This window comes from Capsicum annuum, chromosome 3, assembly GCF_002878395.1.
Source record: "Capsicum annuum cultivar UCD-10X-F1 chromosome 3, UCD10Xv1.1, whole genome shotgun sequence".
Lineage (NCBI taxonomy): Eukaryota > Viridiplantae > Streptophyta > Magnoliopsida > Solanales > Solanaceae > Capsicum > Capsicum annuum.
Window position 1 is genome coordinate 125712887 of NC_061113.1, and position 19564 is coordinate 125732450.

The following is a 19564-nucleotide window of genomic DNA, read 5'->3' on the forward strand; positions in this document are numbered from 1 at the left end:
AATAGAATTAACCCCAGGAAGTAAAATATTTACAGCAAGATGTAAAAATCTATATGTATTAACAACAAAACATAAAATAACAGGAAAAAATAAGATTAACAAAATACAAATAGAAAGCCCATTCGAACAAATAGTAAAAACAATAGATTATAATGATTAGACCTATAGAGACATAGATACAGAAGAAAATTTAGAAATAGTAAATGATAGAATTAGTACAAATAAAAGAATAGCTAACGAAAAGCCAGAATCATCAAGCTCATCAAAAAGAACAAGTTATGAAACAAATTCAATAAATAATTTAAACCAATATTACATAACGGGAAAAATAAATGAAAAAGAATATTTAATACTTTTGAATACAGGACAAGAAGAAAATCATATAGCAAAATATCTAGTAAAAAGTGAAGAAATAAAAACTGACAATGATATATGCCCAGATCTACCAAGAAGTTTAATAAATAACAAAAATATAGCAGAAAAAGAAATAATATTAGGAGTTAGAAAAATAAAAATAGAATTCGAAGTAAAAGAAGAAATGCAAAAAGCAGACATAATATTAGGAATAAAATGGTTAGAACAAGTAAAACCATATAATATAGAACATACACAATTAACCTTAACATATAACCAAGAAAAGTTATTCTTAAAAAGAGCCTTAACATGAAATGAAGATATATGTATTAATGAAGATAGTAGTAGAAGGATATTACAGTAGATATTATACGCCTATGATAGATACAGGAGCCGAAGCTAATTTATGTAGGTATAATTGCTTACCAGAAAGTAAATGGGATAAACTAAAAACACCAATAATAGTTAAAGGATTTAATAATGAAGGAAGCTTAATTACTTATAAAGCTAGGAACGTAAAAATGCAAGTATGGGATAAGATATTAACAATAGAAGAAATTTATAATTATGAATTAACATCAAAAGATATACTTTTAGGAATGCCATTTTTAGATAAATTATACCCACATATAATAACCAAAACAGACTGGTGGTTTACAACACCATGCAAACAAAAAGTAAGAGCAAAAAGAGTTAATAATAAAATAAGAAAGAAAACTGATTGGATAAAAGGAAGTGAAAAAATTACACAAAAGTTAGAAAATATAAATAATACTGAAGATACAGTAGAATTAGTAGTATTTTCGATAAATAAAACAGAAATGACTATATTTTCAATAAATAAAATAGAAATAATTCAGAAACTCTTTTCAAAAGGCTTGTTTAATCTGGATTAATTGAAAAAGTACTTTAGATAAGGCCCTTGTTGGCATTGGAAACATGGATGAAAAATTTATAAAGTATACATATTAGAGAAAACATGTTGGGATAACTTTACTCCTCATCTTTGAAAGATGCCAGTAGTTTATCTGGAGTTGTGTCAGAAAGCAGTAAGTTTGAACATAATGAAAAAGTAGAAGATGACTAACACATTTCAAGTCCTTCATCCTTGAAAACTTATTTAACCATCTCAACAGCTAGATTCAAGGAAATTCGGGACTCTGTTGTTGAGGGTCTCAAAAATAGAAGCCCCAAAAAACAACATTCCTTGACAAATTAACAAAATAACTTTATAGTTGCTTCTAGTTACTTTGCTTTGTAACCCTTTTGTGCTCATGTCAAAAATGAATTTTTTCTACTGCTTTATCTGTTATGTCCATTCATATGGCTTACAAATGTATTGCTACACTCAAAATTATTTTTTATATTTTCTTTAAAAGAACATGTTTGATAGACAAAAGCTACTTCATAAGTGAAACTAAGGCCAAAATGACTAGAGTTCAACTTGAGCCTTTTGATCCCTGCCATAATCAAACTCCTTATTTTGAAATAAAATTTTCACTATATTTGAGTCTTGATAGAAATTTGGTTTTCATGAATAATTAATAATCAAAAATTAAACTTTTGAACATATTGGAGGATATACTACTGGACCAGGAATTTTAACTTCTGGATTTAATGAGGCCTAGGACTTAGCCATTTGGAAGCCCTTATGATGGAGGATTTTATAAATTTGTCCTTTGTAATTATTGTGATGGTTTTATATAAGATTTTTTTTCTTTTTTATGTTCTTTGTATATGAGTCTTGCTAGAAACTGGCTTTAACAAATACTTAATATCTAAAACACAACTTTTGGAGCAAATCAGAGGATATACTATACATTCTTGAGCGTACACAATTACATGAGATAACAATAAAAGTATATTGTAATAGGAAATTTTACGAGTGTTCTGACATCTATTGTGTATATCCAACTTGGAACTTCTTCTCCTATTATTTAACGCTTGATTAAGTAATCCCCAGTTTTCCTTTGATTCCTTCTTACTTAAATCCTTCGCATTACCAGATCCTTCCTTGGGTGATTCCTCCTAGTGTCTCAATGTAAAGTGTGAGGATTCAAGTACTAGATTTTCTTGTTTAGGCACATTCATTCTGAGAAAAACTAAATGCATGATAATTTTAATATACACTATAGTCAAGGATTTATTAAAAGCCTTGCAAAAATATCATTTGGAAAATAACTAGTTAAAGGTAAAAAAGTGCGACACATATTTTCATTTATGGGCATTTTTGTTGTTTTCTCTAGACTTTCTTTTATCTACTCCTAAAACCATAAAATAACATAAAACAAACAAAATAATACATTTGATATAAGGAAAAAATTATAACCTTTGAGATTCTATCACTTTAGGTGGTTGGCATTCCTATTACTTGGAAATTGAATTTCATACTTAACTGTAAATGATACATGCTTTATCAGATATCCTAGTGAGGTAATATATATCATTCTATTTATCCTATTTTTTGGAATTAAATTCTTTGGTGTTATTGGTTACTTTTCCAAATAACAAGGTATTCGACATAAAAATACCAGAAATTGGTTCTATAGTTGTAATATAGATCATGATGTTGTTTAAGTAATGCCAACTTAATTAACATGGACATATTATAATCTTCTTTTGTTGTTCATCAAAATATTAATCTAGATCATTAACGTAAAATTGTATAAAATCTTTGGCTCCATATACTATCAAGAATGGACTTACTATAGTAACAGACTTTTTGGTGGCCCGATATGCCAACAATACTCTAGGAAAATCTTCAGTCCATTTTTCCTTTGCTTTTTCCAACATTTTCTTAAAAAGACTTTTTAGATCATTATTGAATTTGATCACTTTGGGACTAATAAACAAAGGGCCATTATCATAACCATTTTATTTTGGAACCCCAAATCATTTGTAATGACCTTCTAGGTTATTTCCATTATAATAATGAATTTTTGGTATTTAAAAACTTGCTACAGTGGCTACAGGTCATTCATGACTTGGAAAAACTATCGATTTGGTTATCAGAATATTTTTTTAGGTTTTAGGCTTATTTTCAAGATTTGGAGCTATCACTGTTAAGGAATTGGTCTCAAACAAAAACTCCGAAAATGACCTCAAATAATAATTCAAGCTATGCCATATGATCCAATTCATTAATTTTTGGTTCCATGGTTTTCAGGCTCATTTTACATTATTGGATGGATTATATAATTAAATAAAACTATAGGTGTATGCCCCACATTTGGTCAAAATGATCTTTGATGTATCTTTTAACGGTTTTACTGATTCTGGAAAATTGAATTTATTATGATAGCATAGTTCATTTTGTGTATGGCGTTTTGAAAGAATCTCAAGCACCCGTTTATAGTTAATTTGGCATAGAGAAATTTGGCATCTAGCACCATCTGGTGCAACCGCTTAAGAAGACCTTTGGTCATATAACCAATAGCGGCTTTAGCGAAATGGATGCACTTTAGCGAGCTTGGCCATATTTTTTATGACATCTTATGTGATACTTGTCTACTTGAGTATATGTCACTTTAGTGGATAAGATGGAACTTTATCGATGTCTGCATCCCTGTTCCCAACTGCTTTAAAGGACTTACGCTGCTTAAGTAGTAGGCGCTTAAGCGAACAAGTGGTCGCATTAATGACACATGGGGAATGTTAATTGCCCTTTCTTCACCAAATTTTCCTTTCATTTCTTCATCATTTTCTATAATTTTTTAGAGCTTGGAGAAAGGGAAAGTGTGGGGAATCATCCATCGAATCTAAGGTAAATTAGCCTAACACTCCTTGGTCATTTCTCATTATTTTCCCATCAAATTCCATCCTATTTCATTGTAAATTCTTAGAAATTAGGTCTTATAATCCTTACACCTTAGGGTAGGATTTTGGCCCTGATTTGTGCTCAATTTGAGGGTAACTTTTTAGCAAACATTCCTTGTCCTTCATAGGTCCTCATGGAAGATTCAATTTTGGATTAAATTTATAGGCCCTGTGGTCACGTTCTGGACCCAAATTGTAAACCAACATTTTATATTGCAACATAGGTCTTATTTTACTCCTATTGATGTGTTGAGTATAATTTTGATATGATGGTGGTATTTTGAGATCATAGAGCAAGGATGAGCAAACATTAAATGATTCAAGGATTTGCAGTTTGGCATTTAGGTAGGTTTTGATCTACTTTTCTTCACGAAATTGTGTGTAGTGTAGAATACATGCTAGGTGGACATGATAGTACATGTTTATGACTAGATTATCATAATTTATCCTAGTTTAGGAGTTTGGAGATAAAAGGGTGAATCGACCATAAAGATGAAATACTTTTTATGGCTATAGGATCCCATCACCCTATACTATAATCATGTTAACAATAGTTGATGCTAAGTATCCTTTTGTTTAATGTTTACTATTTGACTTAATGGCTAGGATCATAGTTTCCTACATTATAATATTACTTATGTACTAGTTGTATACTGTTAGGACTGAGGTCGTGGTTACGAATCTAGTTATACTCCAAGTGAGTTTTATACCTTTACAAAAGGGAGTTACTATAGCATATTATCACTACCCAAAAATTCAAGGGTCATAAGGAACTTGTCACGGCGAACCATGACCAGTAAGCCCATTACACAAACTGATATAAAAATTAAATTAACATTAAAAACCCAAGGCAAGACTCCTAGAATGAAGCCAAACCATAATAAATATAATGAAAGCAGAAAGAAATATAAACAATAGTGCCATAACTCCCAAAGGTTGTTGTCACGGTTTAAGAACTACTAATACAACTCAAGAAAATTCAATACATATGAGTAACTCTATGTCCAAATAGCAATAAAGACATAGTCTAATAAGAAGAGGTAGTAATACGGTTTGCACCAGGATATTCACTTAAAGGACACAGAAAGAGTGAGTATGGCCTACTTGTACTCAGTAGGTATCATAGTCTGACTGAGCAAAGTAGATAATAAAGCATAAAAAATACACACTAAGGGCACATTACCTCCAATAAAAAAATGTCCCACAACTGTGGCCCACATAACTTTCACTATAATTTCTATAAAACTCATATATATTACAACGAAACAAGAAAGGACCACAAGTATACATAATACCATATACAAGTAAAGAACAGAAGAAAAATATATTCAAGAAAATCAAGTAAAAGTAAAAAAGATATAACAAATTGATAGGTAACAAGTAAAGATAGAAATACAATCATATCATAAGCATAATAAAGTAAATAAAATTATAATGAAGAGAATGATGATGATGATGATCTAATGCACGAGATCATTGCACGACCTCTAATAGTGTCTCACAACCTCCATATACAACTATGGAGCAAAATTTTCCCAATGTAGGATCTATAGGGGGTTCGTCAACCCTACATAATCCATGTCTATATCTTTTCCTCGACACACCGCTTGGGGAGAGTTTTTGTAAGGTATCACATTTTTTGATTTAAAAAGGCATTTTTTTCTCAATGTTTCAAGTAGTATTATGAATGTTTTATGAATTTACATGATATGAGGATGTAATAATTACAACCAACCACAATGAGTATTTCCATATCCAACTATTGTACCAAACCAAGTGACCTAAATATACATTCATTATTTCCAACTATACATGAAAACCAACATGATTCATATGCCAATAATGTATGAACACATCATAATATATAATTGATACTATAATAAGATTTTCATCAAATAAGATACAATTATTTTAATATATATGGGATATCAACATCACATATGACCTCACACGGTCACATGTAGCACACAATATCCTAAAATGTCCAAATACATAAAATATAAGCCCCCACACGAGCAAACCACTATAATATGGACATTTTTCATGTTTATCTCCCACACCCGTAACATGATTTTGTATCAAAATTAACTACCCAACCCAGTTTTAAAGAAGTTAAGCCATAACCTACCTTATAATTCGAAAGATGAAAGAAAAGCCTTTAATTAAAAATCCTACTCCTTATGAAATAAACTCAAAATCATATAAGATATGTAAAAATAGAATCTACATGTCTAAAGAAAGCCAACGATACCTACATAGCCTAGTTTCAAGTCATGGTCAAAATGAACCCCAAAATGGGTTTTGGAAAAAGAGGAGAAATCCTAAATTTATTTTAAAAACGTGTTCCCCATAATTTTTTAAGAGTCTACAGCTAAAAAATGAAGCAAAAATGAGGACCAAATCAAATAAAAACCATTTTCAAGCTTTACCGGGTACAAATCCCAAAAATCTATTTCAAAGTCAAGAATTAAAGTTGTTTCAAATATGAAATTGAGAGTAAACTGATATCTAAGGGATTAGAAACTCACCTGAGTGAAAAAGGTTTGAAATTGAGGTTCAAATTGGATAAGTACAATTTTTAGGCCTTACGGGCAAAAATCTCCAAATTTCATACTTTAATCCAATTTTAAACAAGAAATAAATGATAAAAATAGAAGAAACTAATTGAAATAGGTGTTATGGAGCTTACCCAAGTTTAAAAGTGCATAAAACCTATCATAATCATGAAACCCTAGTCTCCAAGTGTGAAAAATGGTGAAAATGATGAAACATGGATATTTATATACTCAGGCATAGCGATCATGGACTTGGGATCACAATCATGGTACGTTGTTGTACTATCCTGTAGTAGTATTATTTTTCCCTCAAAAGTTTAATGAATTTATCTTGACCATCCCTACCTTAGAATGTAGATTTCTAAGTTATTTCATGATCTGGGTTATCTATAGGTCATCTCGGGTAAGTTTCAGATTTTTTAGATGACGTTTAAGGTATGTTTAGATGACAAAAACGGAGAACCAATGTGATAAGGCCTCTTTACATTGGTCATCACGTCAGGCTGAGGATGCGGCGCGTCACCCATTGCATTGGGGCCCTGTTTGGGTTTATAAGTTTCAGGTCCAGAAGGGAAAATAGGTCATTTTTCCTCATTTTAATTCAGCCAAAACACGGGATTAAGGCCCCAAAATAGCAATTTTGACTCATAAATCATATTTTTTCTCAAATTGGATTCATTCTCTCTCAATAATAAACCCAAGCCCCTTTAAGATTCAAGTTAAATTCTCAAGAAATCCCTCAATAACTCCCATGAATTCGTCAATTAAGGTATGTTAAATGTTTATCCATGGATCCTTTACACCCATGGAGTTCAAGAACGCAATTTAAAATTTAAATTTATGATTTTTACATGCTACTATAATTCTAACCATAAATAACCATGCATTTTTATTCTATACCATGTTTACATGTAATTGTTTACATCCCACATATTTGAATGGTCTTGTTCGCTAATTTGAGCCTTATCTGGTAAATTTACTAGACATAAAATGCTATTACTACATGTTTTAAAACTATTCCCATGCTTAGCCTAAACTTTGCATTGCAAGTGTTTGATGAAATGTCCATAGGAATTAGTTGTGAATAAATGCTTTCATATCATGTCCTGAAACTTTTAATATAGTATTGCTATTATTGTTATCTAGTCCTGGGGGTTTGAATACCCAAAAATTTAGCTGCTTACCTAGATTTAATCTTTATTGAATAGTTACAGAATAGTTACGAGCCCTATTACTTTAGTCAGTATATTAAATAGTTAAGTGTAGGTAGTCCAGTATTCCTTGTCTTTACGTTGGGAGTAGGATTTAACATCAAACGAATGTAGGGATGATGGCTTCCCCATCAGTTAGGTAGAGCCATTAGTAGCAATCCTTGAATTACAAAACTGTGTAGCTAGCGTAGGATATGAGAAGTCTCATGTTAATTTAGGCTTGACTCCGCCTAGGGGTCACCCATCAATTCAGGCTTGACATCCTGGTTGTTCAGTAGCTTAGTAGATCTATACAACTATATGTTAGTACCCATGGCATGGTACTGACACCCTTCCAATAAGTGTCACAGTTTGGACCCCAACTTTCTCATTTGCGTATGTCAGTTAGATGATAACACCCACAGTGTCGGTACAGTATTCAGCTCAGTAATTTAGCTTCAATTTTTTTTGACTATAGCATACAAATACCAGTATTGCACTTATCAACATTAAGCATTTCAATTTACAAATTATATTTAGATCATGTTTTATTCGGGGTCATGCATTCTTAGTCACTACAGATTTCATGCATTCTACTCAGTACTTCATGCTATTAATTTAGTTAGTTATTACTCATGTACATGAAACCATGCATATTAGCATAACCTTATTTAGCATACCAGTACATTTAAAATACTGGCTACATACTCATTTCTTATGCTATGATGTCTTATAGCATAGGTCCGGATGCTTAGACTCCTAACAGTACTTAGACCATCCAGTACATCAGCAGCAGCAGCCATGGTGAGTTCTCATCCTTTAAGGACTAGTTATGCTATAATCAATTATGTTAATAGTTTAGTTATTTAGTAAGTTAGAGTTAGTTGGGGGCTTGTTCCTTCAATTCCATAGTAAGACAGTCCAGATGCTTTTAGATTAGTACAGAAAGTTGGCTAGTTTCAGTTGTGATTATTAGTCATTTTTACCTATATTACTAGTATATGTCTAGATATTCTATACCATGATTTAGTATTGATTTAATTTGTTATAAGCTTATGGAATTTTAGTCAAAATTCTGTACATGTTGTTTATCAATTTTATTCAATGCTCATAGAAGGTACCAGCTCATGGGTTATTTTGTGGTCTTTTTGGACCGTAAGCATCGTATGGAATCTCGGGTATCCTCTAGAGGCATTACAAACTTTTTATCAGAGCTTAAGGTTTTAAAGTGTCCTAGGGAGTCTAAACGCCGTGTCGAGTAGAGTTTTGTGGAAGGGTGTGAAATGCGCCACGCTTATAGACAAGAGGCTACAAGATATTTTAGGAAAATTTTACCGTATTTAAGTTTTCATATTGTGTGAGTCTACATGATCTCAAGTTAAACTCTCTGTCTAATTTAATCTTTCTTCCGTTAATAAAATATGCCTCCTAAAAAGACTAATAGAAGAAAAAACAAAAACCAGCCAGCTCCTCCACCTATTCAGGAAGATCCCCTGAATAAGCATATTTCTTATACAGAGTTCAATGCTACATTCACTACTCTAGCTCACTCAGTAATAGCGCAAAATGTTTGGCTAACTGTTGTTCAGGACAACCTTGTGTTCAGTACTGCTTCAGCCAGGATTTGGGACTTCACCCTAATGAATCCTTCTTTAGTTTAGGATCCAAGTCTGAAGAGGATCCACAGGAACTCCTCGACATTGTTAAGAAGGTAATATATATTTTGGGTCTGACTTCTAGTTAAAGTGTGGAGTTGGCTGCTTACCAGTTGTAGGATATCGCTCATGCCTAGTTTAAGAAGCGGAAATGGGATAGAGGAACGGATGCAGGGCCTATATAATGGGAGGAGTTTTATACAACCTTATTAGATAGATTCTTTTTGTTGGAGTGATTGAAGATAAAGTGTAAGAGTTTATCAACTTAAAACAGGGCCACATGGTGTGAAGTAGCATTCCCTGAAGTTTACTCAGCTAGCTAGGTATGCTCCTCATGTGGTGGCGGATAACTGGTCTAGGATAAGGAAGTTTGTGTCCAGGGTATCTGATAGTGTTGTCAAGTAGTGTAGGAATGCAATGTTGATAAATTAGATAGACCTATTTAGATTAATATTCTATGCTCAACAGATTGAGGAAGAAAATTGTAAGGAGAGAGGGAGAGAAAACAAGAAATGTAGAACATGTATTATTAATTTTACTCAGCCAAGGTCAGAGGGTGAAAATCATCCTCAGTTCTTCAATAAATCTTCAGTCCCAGCTACTTTTTTGGGCAGTGCTCCTATGCCAAAGTCCAAAATGATAAAGGGATAGGGAACTAGGATATATGCTTCACGGCAGTGTAAACAGTGGTTGTACGAATACTTTTTACTAGAAATATGGAAGAAATTATCTGGGAGAGTGCAGGGTGGGAAGTAATGTATATTTCAGGTATTGTATACCAGGATATAGGATTCGAGAGTGTCGAGTGGTTTCTCAGATGGAAAAGGATATGCGTCATCAAGGACAATCTCATAAGTTATTATTAATAATAGGTTACCCAGCTTAGCATGGCGCAACTTCTAGTTCTACTAGAGGACATTGTCAGAATCTACTTTATTCACTTTTATTTGAATGTTTATTATTTACTAGATCATGGAGCTTCTCTTTCTTTTGTGACACCTTATATAGCTGTTAAATTCATAATCCAAAAAACTTTATAGATCCCTTTTTAGTATCTACCAAAGTAGGCAAATCTATCATATCCCAGCGGGTATAAACGAACTGCCCGATTTCGGTGTCTCAGAAAGTTACTTCAGTAGATGTTATAGAATTAGAAATGATGGATTTTTGACGTCATTCTCGGAATGGATTGGATTCATTCATGCTATGCTTTAGTTGATTGTAGGAGAAGAATTGTCTATTTTAAGTTCCCAAATAAACCAGTTCTTGAATAGAGGGGTAGTACAACTGTGCTTAGGGGTCAACTTCTTTCTTACCTTAAAGCCAGTAAAATGATATCCAATGGTTGTGTCTACCATCTTGTGCAAGTAAAACTATAGTTTTGAAGCTCCCATTCTTGAGTCAATTCAAGCTGCAAGGGAATATCTAGAGGTTTTCCCTAAAGACCTCCCTGGAGGTCCTCCCAAAAGGGAAATTAACTTCGGAATAGACCTTCTTCCGAATACCTAGAATATCTCTATTCTACCATATAAATTAGCTCCAACTGACTCCAACTGAACACAAACAGCTGAAAGAACAACTAAAAGACCTTTTAGATAAGCTATTCATCAGGCCTAACATTTCTTCGTTGGGCGCGCCATTCCTAATTATGCATAGTAAAGACGGTTTTCTTATGAGATACATAGAGTGCCATCAGTTGAACAAAGTTACAATTAAGAATAAATATCCATGTCCTAGAATTGATGACTTGTTTGACCAACTCCAGGGTTCTAGTTACTTTACAAAGACAGACCTTAGATTCGGCTACCATCAGCTCAGAGTAAGAGAATATGACATTATAAAATTAGCTTTCAGAACACGATATAGTCACTTCGAGTTTCTAGTTATGTCCTTTGGTCTCACAAATGCCCAAGCAACCTTTATGGACTTAATGAACCTCGTATTCAAATACTACTTGGAGATGTTCATCATAGTCTTCATTGATGACATTCTTGTCTACTCCCACAACGAAAATAGTCATGCAGACCATCTCAGAATTGTACTACAAACGCTTAGAGCACATTAGTTGTTTTCCAAATTTAGTAAGTACAAATTTTGGTTAAGATCAGTAGCTTTACATGGCCATATTATTTTTCGTGATGAAATTAGAGTTGATTCTCAAAATTCTAAAGTTGTAAGAAACTGGAGTAGACCCATCTCTCTGCCTAATATTTAGAGTTTCTTAGTTGTGTCTGGATATTATTGCCGGTTTGTTGAAGGTTTTCCATCTATTGTATCCCCCATGTCCAAATTAACTCAAAAGTAAGTCAAGTTTCAATGGCCAGATTCTTGTGAGAAGGGTTTTCAAGATTTGAAGACTCAAATCACCTCAGCCCCGATCTTGATGTTACCAGAACATTAAGATGGATTTATTTTGTACTGTGATTCTTCTAGAGTTGGCTTGGGGTGTGTCTTGATCTATAAAGGTAAGATGTTAGACTATGCCTCTAGACAGATTAAGCTACATGAAAAGAATTATCCTACCCATGAACTTGAGTTAGCAACTGTTATGTTTACCTTAAAGCTTTGGAGGCACTATTTGTATGGGGTGCATGTTGATGTTTTCACAGACCAGAAAAGCTTGCAGTATGCATTTTTTCAAAAGGATTTAAACTTGTACCATTTTTCCGGGGTAGATTATGTTTGTAGTGTGTAGATGGTTTGAGACAGTGGATTTTTGCTGAAGTGCATGGTGCACGTTGCTCTACTCATCCTGGGGAAAATAAGATGTACCGCAATTTGTAGGTATTCTATTAGTGGAGTGGGATGAAGAGGGACATTACAGAGTTTGTAGCTAAGTTCTCTATGTGTCAATAAGTTAAGATTGAACATCAAAAACCAAGTAGTTCTATGCAGTAGTTTAGTATTACCACTTGGAAGTGGGAGGAAGTGAACATGGACTTTGTGATACTTTTGCCTCGTACTCGTATTCACCATGATTTTACTGTGGTCATTATGGAAAAGATGACAAAATTAAGCCATTCCTTGCCAGTCCACACTTCTTATCAGTCGAAGCTATGCCATGATCTATATCAAAGAGTTGGTTAGGTTGCATGGTATTCTGTTATCTATTATCTCAGATAGAGGTACTCAATTAACCTTAGAGAAAGTTCAGTTGATGAGAGAGAGACTTAAAACAGCCCAAAGCCGACAAAAATCTCATGCGGATGTGAGGAGAAAAGATCTAGAATTTGAGATTGGTCATTTTGTATATTTAAAGATCTCTTCTATGAAGGGAGTAAAGCGGTTTGGAAAGAACGGGAAGCTTAGTACCAGAAATGATGGCCCTTATAGAATTCTGAGCTGCTTCAAATATGTAGCCTATTAGCTTGAGTCACCTATAGGCTTAGCATCATTGCACCAGTATTTTACGTCTCCTGGCTAAAGAAGTGTATTGGTGACCCAGCTATAGTTGTTCCTTTAGAAAGAATAGATGTTGAGAACAACCTATCTTACGAAGAAGTTCCATTCAAAATTCTTGGTTGTTAGTTTCTCATACTCAGGAATAAATAAGTTCCCTTGGTCAAAGTCCTTTGGCGAAATTAGTCAATGGAGGCAGTCACTTCAGAAGAAGAAGCAGACATGGGGACCAAGTACCCTCATCTCTTCACTGCACACTCAGAGTCATCGTAAGGTAACACTCTTCCTTAGATTAATTCTATTCCACACTCAATTTCAGGTACATATTATTCTCATGTCATTGTATGCATTTACAAATCTGTCCAGTCTTTCACTACAATTCGAACTCAGTCATGTAGTCCCATTTTAGTTATGCATATTCAAAATGTAATAGGAGTACCTCAGTAGCTCTCAGCTTAATCAGCCTCACTCCAGGATAAATGTTACAAAGGGGGAGATATTGTAATATCATGTATTAGCCTTGACTCAATTCATCTCCCAGTTCATGTGCAAGAGGCTTGAACCTAAATATTTTGCTAAGTATTGGGGCCTCTCAACTTTGATGAATTTTATTTCGATCTTCCCAACCTTAGAATTTCAATATCTAAGTTAATTCATGATCTTGGTTACCCATAGGTCATCTCAGGAGAGTTTCAGATTTTTCAAATGACGTTTGAAGGATGTTTGGATGGCGAATATAAAGAACCAACGTGATATGGCCGTGTTGTGTTGGTCATCGCATCGGATTTATCGACTCAGTGCGTCGGTCAACGCGTCGGGCTGAGCGACGTGGTACGTTACCTATCGCATTTGGGCCTAGTGTGGGTTTAATAAGTTCGGGGCCCATAGGGGAACATAGGTCATTTTCCCTCACTTTAATTCAGCCAAAACACTGGAATAAAGCCCCAAATTATCAATTTTGACTCACAAAGCATATTTTCTCTCAAATTGGATTCATTCTCTCTCAAGAACAAACCCTATCCCATTTAAGCTTCAAGTTCAATTCTCAAGAAATCCCTTAATAACTCCGAAGAATTCGTTAATTAAGGTATGTTAAATATTCATCCATGGGCCCTTTTCATCCATGGAGTTCAAGAACCCAATTTCAAATTTAATGTTACAATTTTTACATGCTACTATGATTCTAACCATGAATTCACATAAATTTTGATTCTATACTATGTTTACACGTAATTGTTTTTGTTATTAAATCCCACATATTGGAATGGTGTTTTTCGTTGATTTAAGCCTTAATTGGTAATTTTAGTAGTGACATCATGCTATTACTACAAGTTTTAAAACTATTCCCATGCTTAGCCTAAACTATGCATTGCCAGTGTTTGATAAAATGTCCAAAGGAATGAGTTGTGAATACACGCTTAAATACCATGTCCTCAAATTTTCAATTCAATCTTGCTATTATTGTAATCGAGTCCTGGGGGTTTGAATACCCAAAAATTTAGCTGCATACCTAGATTTTAGTATTTATAGAATAGTTACACAATAGCTATGATCCCTATTTCTTCAGTCAGTATTTTAAACAGTTAAGCATAAGTAGTCCAGTATTACATGTCTTTCAGTTGGGAGTAGGATTTAGCACCGAGCGAATGCAGGGATGATGGCTTCCCCATTAGTTAGGCAGAGTTGTTAGTAGAGGTTCTTGCATTCCAGAACTACGTAGCCAGCGTAGTAAATGAGGATTCACCTGTCTAATTAGGCTTGACTCGGCCCAGGGGTCACCCGTCAGTTATGGCTTGACATCCGTCAGTACCTTAGTGGATCCATGCAACCATATGTTAGTACTTGTGGCACGGTACTGACACCCTTCCAACTAGGGTTACAGGTTGGACCCCAACTTTCTCATTGGGGCATGTCAGTTATATGATAGCTCCTACAGTCTTGGTCCAATATTCAGCTCAGTAATTCAACTTTAGTTTTTCTTGACCATAGCATATAGATACCAGTATTTCACTTATCAGCATTGAGTATTTTAGTTTACAATTTATATTCAGATCGTGTGTTATGCTTGGTCATGCATTCTCAGTCTCTACAAATTTTATGCAATCTACTCAGTACTCTAAGTTATTCATTCAGTCAGTTATTATTCATGTACATGAAACCATGCATAGTAGCCTAACCTTATTTAGCATAGCAGTACATTCAAAGTATTGACCGCATGCTCATTTCTTGTGCTATGATGTCTTACATCATTGGTTCGGACACTTAGACTCCTAATTGTACTTAGACCATCCAGTGCATCAGCAAAAATAGCCGTAGTGAGTCATCATCCTTCTAGGACCAGTTATGATATATTCAATTATGTCAATAATTCAGTAATTTAGTTGGTCGAAGTTATTTGGGGGCTTGTCCCATCAATTCCACAGTCAAATAATCTAGAGGCTTTCAAACTGGTACAGATAGTTGGTCTGTTTCAGTTATGATTATCAGTCCTTTTTATTAGTTTTGCCAGTATATTTCTTGAAGTTTTAAACCATGATTTTGTATTTCTTTCAGTTGTTAAAACCTTATGGCATTTCAGTTGAAATTCAGCACGTGTTGTTTATCAGTTTATTCAGTGGTCATAGAATGTACTAACTCCTAGGTTAGCTTGTGGTCTATCAAGACCATAAAAATTATGTGGTATCCCGAGTGTACTCCCGGGGAGTTACAGTGGTTGACATGGGGTATCACAATTGCAGAAAGGATGTCGTGATTGCAACACTTAACCTTCCAGCACAATCACGATCACGACAATAGCTTCGTGATAATGGATGCACCAACTGGGGACATGGTGTATTCCAAGTCTCTGCAAGCCCCTCGAGATTCATCAAGAATCTCATGAACGCAAATAATATATTCTACCCTATGAAATTTGATGCTCCGAACTAATTGACGATATTAGATTTTTGAAAAAAAAAATCATGTTCACAAACTTGACCCTCAAAACCAAAATTACAAATTTTCGGATCAATGGTCGAAATGAGATTTAAAATCCCTAAAACCATACAAACTATATTACTACCCTAAAATTGATGTTCCGGATCTGCTGGCGTTGTCCATTTTGTCATACGACACACAAAGCAAAAAATGTTGACTGAAGTCAACTATAAAGCTCACAAAGCGACCATAAACTACAAGATCGCATAAAACATACCAAAATGCATCGACAACCATGCCACTCATCCCCATACCCTAGAAATACCACAATACAACCACGGAGAGGGATAAATTGGTCAAAATTCACAAACACGTTTCACATAATTCATCAAAATTCGAGTTATTAGATTATCCACCACTAAAAATCTTGTTCATCCTCAAACTAAAGTAAAGAGAAATACCTGAATCACTAAAAATCTAGGGATAAGAACTATGCTTATACATCTCAACCTCCCAAGTAGCCTAGTCTACAGGTTGATGTATCTACTGGACCTTAACCATAAGAATAAATCTAAAGCACAGTTGTGTGACATCTTTAGAAAATATGGAGACCGACTACTCAACAAAAGACAATCTCTAATCTGACTGAACTGACTACCAACGAATGACATGAGAATCATCAGAATATAATGGTGAAGCATAGAAATATGAAAAACTGGATGCATGTCTGATAAGTCTGGGGAAAAAGCTAACTCATAAACCTCGTTGTCCATAGTTCAAAGAATCTCCAATGGGCTACTATAATTAGAGCTATGCTTTCCCCTTTTCAAAAACCTCATCAGACTTTTCATAGGAGAAACTTAAAGGAAAATATGATCACCAATACCAAATCTCAAGGCATGAAGTCTATGATCTGTATAGCACTCTTCCCTACCCTGAGCAACTCGAAATCTATCCTGAATAATTCGAAATCTATCTAAAGACTCACAAAGCAAGTCCGTACCACGAGGTCTAACATCAAAAACCTCAAACCAACCCATTGGAGAGCGATAATGCCTACCATACAAGGTATCAAAATGAGCCATATCAATAGTGGAATAGTACTAGTATTATGCGCAAACTCTTCAAAGGATAAATACTTCTAACGCCGACCACCTAAAGCGATCACATAAGCGCAAAGCATATCCTTAAAAACTTGGATAGTCCACTCTTACTGACCATCAGATTGGTGGTGAAATGCAATTCTAAGATCAACCAAAGTGCCTAAATTATCCTGTAAAGTATTTCAAAAGTGAGATTTAAACATAGAACCTCGATCTAAAATGATAGACACTAGCACACCACGAGGACGTGCAATTTCATGAATATATATACGGGCCAGCCTCTCGGCACTAAAAAAGATCTGGACCAGAATGAAATGAGCAGACTTGGTAAATCGAACCACAATGACTCAAACACTATCAAAATTATGCAAAGTGCAAGGTAAACAGGTCATGAAATCCATAGTGATCTATTCCCATATCCACTCAGAAATGGGTAACCTCTGAAGTTATCTGCCATGTCTCAAATGCTCTGTCTTTACCTGTTGGTAACATAGGAAACAAGCTACAAAGTCCGCTATATCCTTTCCATACCACCCTACTAGTAATGCTGTCTCAAGTTATGATACATCTTAGTCACTCCTGGATAGATTGAATACCTAGAACAGTGGGCCTCCTCCAAAATCAATCTAATCCAGCCACCTAACCTATGCACACAAAATTGGCCTCATACTCCAAACCCCATCTGAATCAAGTGAGGCATCCTTAGCCTCACCATACTACACCTTATTCCAAATCAACCTCAATCCAATATCATTAAACTGATAAGCTCGAATCTACTCCATCAATGAAGACCTAGCTTTCACAAATGCTAAAACATGCCCATGTATTTAAATATAAAGCCTAACCATTTGGTTAGATAAATACTTGACCTCTAAGTCCAAAGGCTTCTCCTATGTCAAAATATGCGCCAAGATACCCATGCTAGTTGATTTCTAGTTCAAGGCATATACAACCACATTAGCCTTGCTCGAACGATATAAAATAGTCAAATTATAATCCTTAAGCAACTCAAGCCAATGGTGTTGCCTTATATTAAGATCTCTCCAGGTGAAGAAGTACTGAAGGCTATGATATGAGAAGATCATGCAATAGAATCAATAGATATAGTGCCTCTACAACATCAAAGTAAAAACAACTGTGCAGAACTCTAAATCATTGGTAGGATAATTCTTCTCATGGGGATTCAACTTATGAGAAGCACACACAATTACCTTACCCTCCAACATTAACACAACACCTAACTCAACACTTGAAGTATCAAAAAATATCGTGAAACCCCCACCTTTCTTGGGCAAAGTCAAGATAGGAGTTGAAGTTAACAAATCCTTGAGCTTTTGGAATCTTTAGTCACAAAAATGGGACCACTTAAAAGAAATCATATTCTAAGTCAACTTGGTCAATAGAATTACAATGGATAAAAAATGCTATAAACTACATTAATTACTTACCAAGCCAACAAAAACTGAAATCTTGGTGTGTGAAGTAGATGTAACGCAATCACAAACTACTGCAATATTGGCTGGATCAACGATAATATCCACCTTGGTCACCATATGACCGAAGAAAGAAATAGACTACAACCAAAACTCACACTTAGAGAACATGGCGTACAACTTCTTATCCCTTAATCTCTGAATCTCAATCCGTAAATGTTTCTCATGATCCGTCTTAATCTATGAATAAACAAAGATATCATCTATAAATATGATAATAAAGGAGTTAAGAAACAATCAATCACTTGGTTTAACAACTCTATGAATGCAGTTGGGCCATTAGTCAACACAAAGTACACAACTAAGAACTCATAATGACCATATTGAGTCTGAAAGGCTATCTTTGGAATATACAAATCTCTAATCCTTAATTGGTGATACCCTAATCTCAAATCAATCATTGCAAACACCTCAACATCTTGAAGCTGATAGAACAAATCATTAATATGAGGAGGAGGATACTTATTCTTAACTGTCATCTTGTTCAATTGTCAATAATCGATACACATCTGTATAGATCCATCCTTCTTCTTTATAAAAAATACAAGCGCACCCCAAGATGATACACTAGGTCGGATAAATCCTTTGTTCAGCAAATCCTACAATTGATCATTTAATTCCTTCAACTCGGATTGGTCTATCCTATAAGAAGGAACAAAAATGAGCTAAGTGCCTTTCTTAACATCAATAGAAAAATCAATGTCAAGATCTGGAGGTATACCAAGTAATTTTGTAGTTAATATATCTATAAACTTATGGACATCATGGAGAAAATATAAAGAGAAAGGTAAAACCACACTAGTTCACGAATATGACCAAGTAAGACAAATAAATATCTCCTCACAAGAAAAGGACAATATTGAACAATAGATATAACCCTATTAGGAACTGAATGAAGTGCGCCCTTTCAAGATATCCTAAACACACTAAGAAGCTACAGTCACGATCTTAGCATAACTATATTGGACAACATGGTAAGGAGCCAACCAATCCAAATACAAGAAGATGTCAAAATCAATAATATCTAAGGCAAGCAAACCTACTCAAGTCTCAAGCCAAGAAAAAACCATAATACAGGATCCG